We start from the raw sequence: 8,480 nt of genomic DNA, 5'->3' as shown, positions 1-8,480 counted from the left end.
CCACTGCTGTTTACTTCATTCCCTCACCACTTCCAAACAAACCTGCTCAAAACTCTCCATCTCAGATTCTGATTCCAGGAAGACTGACCTACACCAACTTGCTAATTCTTTTGAGTTTCATCCTCTGTACAATGTCTGTTTATATCCTTTCCCCATTTTCTATTGCAGTCATAAATGTTCAAGATCTTCGCATGTTCTTTGTATCAATTCCCCATTGGTTTTAGATGTTACACGTATCTTCTTTTTTTTAAATCAGTGTTTTAACTTTGTTCATGGAATCTTTTTTTTTTTTTTCAAATCAAGAGTTTTTATTGTCTCATTAAAACATCACAACTGAGTCCATAGAACCATCTGCTATCTTGTTGTTTCTGCAGCAGGATCACTGAGATCTTATTCATCAGCCTGCTGAACTGTTCCTTTTTCAGAAACATAGATACCATCCAAAAATTTTCTGATATCCTTGTTTTTAACTGTGGTGGCTTGCTGAATCAAAGCAGCTGAATTTGACACAAGTTCAATGTCATTTCCTTCAAGAATCAACTCATCTTTCTGGGCTTGAGATACTGAACAGGCAACCCCTGGCCTCATTCGAACCCTGCGTATGTATTTTTCACCCCCAAAATTTCAGATTTCCACAAGAGAACCATTCTCCTGAATAACAACGTTGATGGGGAAGTGGGCATACACCGACCTCATCTTGTAACGGAAACCCAGTGTAACACCCTTGATCATGTTCTGTACATGACTACAGATTGTGCGAACAGTGGCCAGTTCCTTTCTGTTTCCCCACCAGTTGTCAACACGGAGCCTCTTTTTCTTTCCAAGGAGACTGAGTTCTACATTGATGTGATTGAAGTCCCTCCGCAGGGTGCCTCTGGGGCCCTTCACAATAACTGTCCGTCCCTTCAAGTTAATGTCGACATTTTCTGGGATGTCGACAGTCTGGTTGCTGAGAATGGTCTTCATTCTCGCAGTAGATGCGGCAAAGAGCTGTTCATGGAATCTTTTGCTGATTAGAAATCCTTAATTGTGATGTAATCAAATTCATAAAATTTTGCCTATGGCTATGCTTTTGAAGGAGAAGGCAATGGCACCCCACTCCAGTACTCTTGCCTGGAAAATCCCATGGACGGAGGAGCCTGGTGGGCTGCAGTCCATGGGATCGCAAAGAGTTGGACACGACTGAGCATCTTCACTTTCATGCATTGGGGAAGGAAATGGCAACCCACTCCAGTGTTCTTGCCTGGAGAATCCCAGGGACAGAGGAGCCTGGTGGGCTGCCGTCTATGGAGGACTCTGTGTCCGCACAGAGTCGGACACGACTGAAGCGACTTAGCAGCAGCAGCAGCAGCATGCTTTTGAAATTTCATCTTAAAAGAGCCCTCCTGAATCACAAAGATATTTTCCTGCACTTAATCCTACTAATTTTTTCCTACTACTTTTCTTTAACTTTTTACACGTATGTCTTTATACCACCCAGAGCCCTCTTTTGTATGTGGCATTAAGTAGAGACTCATATTTCTTTTTCTCCATATAGTAAGCCACTTTCCCAAATGGCATTTACTAAACAATCTATCCTTTCCCCAATTTGTGGTAGCACCTTCATCTTATATTAAATTCTGACCTATATGTGAGTCTGTGTCTGAGCTCTCTATTCTGTTTTGTTGGCGTATTTGTACATTTTTAATTACTGTTTTTATCATGATGGCTTTACGTGTCTTGATGTCAGAGAAGGTAAGAGCACTCTTCACTCTGCTTTTTAAAAGTTGGCTTAAAAAAAAAAAAAAAGTTGGCTTAGCTGTGATTCTGTGACTAATTGGAGTGTTAACATATACCTGCATAATTTTGAACAAGTTTAGCTTAAGTGTTTTGGACTTTATATGTTGTTTAGATTAGATTAGATTGTTTAGATTAGAAGCCCTTAGTTCATCCAGCAGCAATGGGTCTGCTAGCCAGCAGGCTGGAATGAGGATTTGCGTCATCAGTGGTGCACATACAGAAGCACAGGGGAGAAACGTTAGGAAGAAGTCAAGCCAAGAGATGCTATCTGGCCTGCACTGGGTGCTAGAAAGCCCTGACAATTCTCTGCAAAGTGGAATCCAATCTGATCCAAGAGAAACATTCAAAGGTTCAGCGATCTTAATGAGCCTGGGAACTTAATCAGAAGCAGTAATGAATGATATTAACAATACTATCCTGCCAGAGAAAGCCCTATCTGGATGCTGGGTTGCTTGGCCTGTGCTCCTGAGCATTGCAAGACTCTGTAAAAAGGTTAGTTCATTGCTGCCTTGTCTCTCTGCTGCTCCTGCAGCTCTTCAAACCCACTGTTACCCAAAGCTCAGCTTTGAGGCACGTAACGTTCTTGTTTTGTGATAATGAGGAGACTGTGAACAGGCTGTAGTTAGTCAGCCATGGTGTGAAGATGACGTGTGCTCCAGTGCTGGAAGTGCTTACAGGTTCAGACACGTCAGGGCTGATGGGGGATGAGATGACTCACCGCTGAAACCTTGAAAACCAAGTTCAAGGAGAGGGCCAAGGCTTTCCAAATGTAGACATGCTCTTGGATGGAGCTGAGGGTACGCTGTGAACTTCTGTTTTCTCCTTGCCAAGAACTTTAAGGCCGAGAGTATCACCTCTGTTGGGTCCAGTGTGTCCACCTGCTTCGCGTGGACCAAGTTCTGCTGGGTGTCTGCATCTTTCCTTTCTCCTTCATGCTGTTTTCATCATCTGCTGCCGTATGAGGCTCAGGCCCCTTCCTGTTTGTCAAGCTCTTACTTCTAAGTTCAGAGTCTTTGATAACAGGCATTTTCTTTCTTTTTTATAAAATTTATTTATTTTAGTTGGAGGCTAATTACTTTACAATATTGTAGTGGTTTTTGCCATACATTGACATGAATCCACCATGGGTGTACATGTGTTCCCCATCCTGAACCCCCCTCCCACCTCCCTCCCCATCCCATCCCTCTGGGTCATCCCAGTGCACCAGCCCTGAGCACCTGTCTCATGCATTGAACCTGGACTGGCGATCTGTTTCACATATGGTAATATACTAACCCCCCTCGCCTTTTCCCACAGAGTCCAAAAGACTGCTCTATACATCCGTGTCTCTTTTGCTGTCTTGCATATAGGGTCATCATTACCATCTTTCTAAATTCCATATATATGCATTAGTATACTGTATTGGTGTTTTTCCTTCTGGCTTACTTCACTCTGTATAATAGGCTCCAATTTCATCCACCTCATTAGAACTGATTCAAATGTATTCTTTTTAATGGCTGAGTTTACTCCATGTGTATATGTACCACAGCTTTCATATCTATTCGTCTGTTGATGGACATCTAGGTTGCTTCCATGTCCTGGCTATTATAAACAGTGCTGTGATGAACACTGGGGTACACGTGTCTCTTTCAATTCTGGTTTCCTCCGTGTGTATGCCCAGCAGTGGGATTGCTGGGTCATATGGCAATTCTATTTCCAGTCTTTTAAGGAATCTCCACATTGTTCTCCATAGTGGCTGTACTAATTTACATTCCCACCAACAGTGTAAGAGGGTTCCCTTTTCTCCACACCCTCTCCAGCATTTATTGCTTGTAGACTTTTGGATCACAGCCACTCTGACTGGCGTGAAATGGTACCTCATTGTGGTTTTGATTTGCATTTCTCTGAAAATGAGTGACGTTGAGCATCTTTTCATGTGTTTGTTAGCCATCTATATGGCTTCTTTGGAGAAATGTCTGTTTAGTTCTTTGGCCCATTTTTTGATTGAGTCAGAGAACAGGCATTTTCAACTGATCTGTATGGATTGTGTTTTTTCCCCTGAGGGGCTCTACAAAATCCTGGTTTGGGGCTACACATGTTTAGCTCAAGAATGGCCCACAAGTCTGATTGCTTGGCCCTGTGGCTCTCTCTACCTAACCTGAGTGTGTCTGCCTCTCCTGGACACATGCTAGATCCTGTACTGTGACAGGGGGTGGTCTACATCATCTGCTCCCTTTGGATAAGGGTCAAATCCTGATTGGGGCCCAAGAAGGCCTAGAAAGTGCCCTCATTTGACCCTTGTAGCTTTGCTGAACCCCAGAAGGCTGGAGTTTAATGGCCTTACTGTAACAGGAATGTGTAGGGCCACTCTGAGGAGAAGGCCTTAATCTCTCCTCTTCATTCCCTTCTCTTTCTTTTGCTCTGGGTATATGATGGGATCTCAAGGAAGCTCATTAACTAGCCTCCTATTTCCTTTAGGTCTTCTTTAAATGTAATGGCCAATACTTGGAGCCTCTATTAGCTGCTTCAGAGACCAACTGCTGTGTCTTAAACAAAGACAACTTGGCTGAAGGCCTTTTAATGTACTTTTGGGGTCCTTGCAATGAGGGATATCAGAGGGCTTTATCCAGTGTTAGCCTGCCTGGAGTGCTAGGAGCTAGGAAAGGGACTGGGGATGGCTTTTTTTTTTTTTTTCCAGAATCAGTGAGAAAAGGGAGGAGACTGTGCCACCTTTTAAGATTCTCAGTGCAGTTATCTAGGAAGCATCTATTGACTCAGCTCATAGGTAGGTAAATATTCACAGAAGGAGATACCTCAGTGGTAGAGATCAAGTTGTTGACTATCCCAGTGGAAAATGAGATGATCCATTCTGTACCACCATCCTCTTACCCCATCAATTCTAAACTTTTAGAAAGAAAGGAGTACAGCCCAGCCCACAGGTAGCCCACTGGAGAGGATACTGTGCTGACTGTGCTCACACAATCTGCCCTGGTGCCAGTCAGATGCTGACCAGGTCTAGCAGGATGGCAATGACTTCGTTCAGGGCTACTGAGGATCTTACTGGAATGGATAGCCTTCCCCTTCTCCAGGGGATCTTCCCAACCCAGGAATCGAACCAGGGTCTCCTACATTGCTGCTGCTGCTGGTGGTGCTAAGTCGCTTCAGTCGTGTCCCACTCTGTGCGACCCCATAGACAGCAGCCCACCAGGCTCCCCCGTCCCTGGGATTCTCCAGGCAAGAACACTGGAGTGGGTTGCCATTTCCTTCTCCAATGCATGAAAGTGAAGAGTGAAAGTGAAGTCGCTCAGTTGTATCTTACTCTTAGCAACCCCGTGGACTGCAGCCTACCAGGCTCCTGCATCCATGGGATTTTTCAGGCAAGAGTACTGGAGTGGGGTGCCATTGCCTTTTCCGCTCCTGCGTTGCAGGCTAATTCTTTACCAACTGAGCTATCAGGGAAACCCCTCTATACCTCTTAAAGCCTATGCTTGTCCACATGTCTAATTAGAACTAGAGAATACATAGCCCAACTCTAAAGGGCTACTGCTGCTGCTGCTGCTGCTAAGTCGCTTCAGTTGTGTCCGACTCTGTGCGACCCCATAGACGGCAGCCCACTACGAGTTCACCAAATCTTTAGGCAAAGATGCTTCTTAGAAAAAATGAGCAGTTGCATCCCACAAACTGACTTTCCTATGTTCGGTTTCTCCCAAGAATATTAGATATAACTTTTCACATGTAGTAAGCTTCAGAGCAGATCATGTGGTCACAGACTTCTTGGTTTGGGCTCAAAAGCTGGCCTACCTGTCCCTGAGGGGACCTCTGAATATTAGGCTATATGAAACCACTCTAAAAAATGTTGCACGTGGGTGAGCAAAAGCAGAGATGGGCCCAAGGAGCTGGACCACCACCTGCACTCCCTGAGCAACCCCTTTCTCCCTGGAGCTTCTGAGGAGGTCCATTCAGTTATCATCATCTTGACTAAATCCAACACAGCCAGGAAGAGCCATTTCTCAGGAATGACCCTTGGCAGCCACACCACTGTGCCTTCTTGTGAGCCAGGGGGCCCAGGGCGAGGAGAAGTCAGTGCAGAAAGTTTCTTATGCTCCGTTATGATCCAAGGGCTCTGAGTTTTGCTGGTGAAAGTAGGAAAAAACTCCTCATGACAAGGAATCAAAGAATGCACAGAAGGAGTGTAGATAGTAAACTATCCACAAAAAGATGCAGAGCCTGGCTGAAAAAAGAGAAGGAAATGCAAAGAAGCAAACAGGTTTCATGCTCCACCACACAGTTTTTTAACTGGGGTACACCCTAACTATGAATTTTCAACCCATATCAGCCTACCACAAACCCAGGGACAAGTGGCTGTAACAAATAACCCTCATTTACTTCATCCTACGTGGAGTATTTGTTATATACTAAGTCACTTCAGTTGTGTCCGACTCTGTGTGACCCCATAGATGGTAGCCTACCAGGCTCCCCCGTCCCTGGGATTTTCCAGGCAAGAGTACTGGAGTGGGTTGCCATTTCCTTCTCCAATGCATGAAAGTGAAAAGTGAAAGTGAAGTCGCCTAGTCGTGTCCAACTCTTAGCGACCCCATGGACTGCAGCTTACCAGGCTCCTCCATCCATGGGATTTTCCAGGTAAGAGTACTGGAGTGGGGTGCCATTGCCTTCTCCATATTTGTTATAGCTTCTGCCCAATTCCATTTCTTGGCTTCATCTCACAGATCCTCTCCCTTGATTCATATCCTGTATTCCTGACTGTTTAATTTTCCCAATTTGACATGGAAAAAAATGAATAAAATGACAAAACTCAATGATAGCCCAGTTTTGTGCTAAGAGAAATGACACATTTAAATGAAGCTGAAGGCCCTACAAATTGATTGCATCTTTCTAGAGAGTAATCTGGCAATAGCAAGAGCTGAGCCCTAGCCATGATCCAATCATTCTGGCCAGGAAAGCATATTCCAAATAAATAAACCCAAAGGGATAAAAAATTGTTCCTACGGAAATAACCATATTGTGTTATTAATACTAATGAGTGAGAAATGACACAAATATTCAACCTGAGGCAGACTGGAAAGCAAATTATGATGCACCCACATAATGGACACAGTATTATAATTATAATTGACAAACATGAGGACTCTACTGACTCAAAAAACCTGAATGTGAAATAACATTAGAGAAAAAAACACCCTGAGAGACACATCCTTACAGTGACGGCACAATGTGAAAACCTGACAAGCATCAGAAGGGAATTAACAGAAACACAGACATTTAATACACAACGGAGTTATCCTTTGGAAAAAGTATGTAAGTTCATAAGAAAAGTGTTTCCTAAATAAAGTAGAAAGACGGGAGGACAAGGCATTCTCCTCTGGTAGGTGTTCCTATGCTGGCTTGGGTAAGATGCTTGGCTCCTTTTTCTTTCAGTTTTGTTTCTGTCCTGTAGATGTTCTCAGCTTAAGGAGAGGATGGGGTAAGAGCTGTCATCTTGGCAGCACCCTCCACCCTCTGCTTCTGCCACCCAACAGTTTGGTCTGTAGAGAATCCTTGGCTTCCTTTCACTTCTCCTAACTCATTTTTCAAAAACCAACCAAAGCCTGCATCTGCCAGCAGCAACAGTAGCTGAGACAGCACCAGCCTTAAAGTCCAAGGCCAAGGTTCTAGCCCTGGCTTTGCCACCATCTTGCTGGATAGCCTTGGACAAGTCACTTCCAGACTTGGGCAAGTCTGGGCCTCAGTTTCCTCGTCTATAAAATGGCAGTGTTGGGCCAGGTGATTTCTAAAGTCCTTCAAGTCTTTATGTTTCTATGGCTTGATCTTTATTGACTCAGGACTAGGCAACGAGTCTTAAAATGGAATTCCCATCACTCTGAGGCTGACAATCAATTCTGTCACCTACAGTCAGCCGCCTACATGCCTTGAAGGCTGGGGTAGCACCATGACCTGATCCCTCTTACTATAAGTTGCCGGGGCTCACCAAGGGTTGATGAGGAGAAAAGAAAGCAGCCTGCATGTTTTGGGCCCTTATCATTGGACAATTAATAATTACAGTTCAATGTTTCCTGAGAGGGTTAAGAGCCAGAACGTTCCAGCAAGAAGCAGATCTCCTTTAGAAGAGTGGGCTAGTCCCACTTGACCTCAAGTTGCCAGAATGAGGCCCTCTGAACAGCTCTGCAGCAGCTTCTAGGATGGCAATGACCAGGCTCCTGTGTCAAAACAACTCCCCACATTGAGACTTCCCAGAGAACCAAGCAAGCAGAACAGAAGTAGAGTCACAGAAGCTTCACCCAACTGGAGGAAGAGCATTTGAAGCAAGTCAGAATTCTTTCAGATGCACTGTGATCAAGAAGAAAAAGATTGGAGAGAGAAAAATGGAAACTGTTCAAGGAGAAGTAGTTGGCTGTGGTATGCAGAAGGGGCCCTTAGGGCCACTTCAGCCTCTAATGAGTGCATTTCCTTGGCACTGTGAGAAATGCATGGTGGCAGAAGGACAAAGGGATGGGAAGTGGGGAGAGCTTTTGTCTGCTTTTGGCGGAGAGAATGAAAAGCCTCTTGGCTGTTCAGTGGCCACACTGCAGTAAAAGAGTAGGTGAAGCTCTTCTCACTAAGATTAAGGGCACTGGGAGGGCACGGAAGGCCCTGCCTGCAGCGAAGATCTTAGAGAAACAATGAACATAGCAGCCTTTATGGGGAACTGTATGAATTAGTTTGCA

The 8,480-nt window shown here is 44.6% G+C and overlaps 1 pseudogene across 1 annotated transcript; it reads right to left on the bottom strand.

Annotated features, from left to right (window-relative positions):
- Positions 1-355: 355 nt before the first annotated feature.
- On the bottom strand, positions 356-985 carry LOC104984565 (annotated as a pseudogene). Its single transcript, XR_824758.1, has one exon. The product of XR_824758.1 is annotated as a 60S ribosomal protein L9 pseudogene (transcript).
- Positions 986-8,480: the final 7,495 nt, after the last annotated feature.

The sequence above is a fragment of the Bison bison genome, unplaced genomic scaffold, assembly GCF_000754665.1.
Source record: "Bison bison bison isolate TAMUID 2011002044 unplaced genomic scaffold, Bison_UMD1.0 scf7180017864032, whole genome shotgun sequence".
Classification (NCBI taxonomy): Eukaryota; Metazoa; Chordata; class Mammalia; order Artiodactyla; family Bovidae; genus Bison; species Bison bison.
The sequence above is the reverse complement of the archived record's forward strand: the minus strand, read 5'-3'. Positions and strand labels throughout refer to the sequence as shown.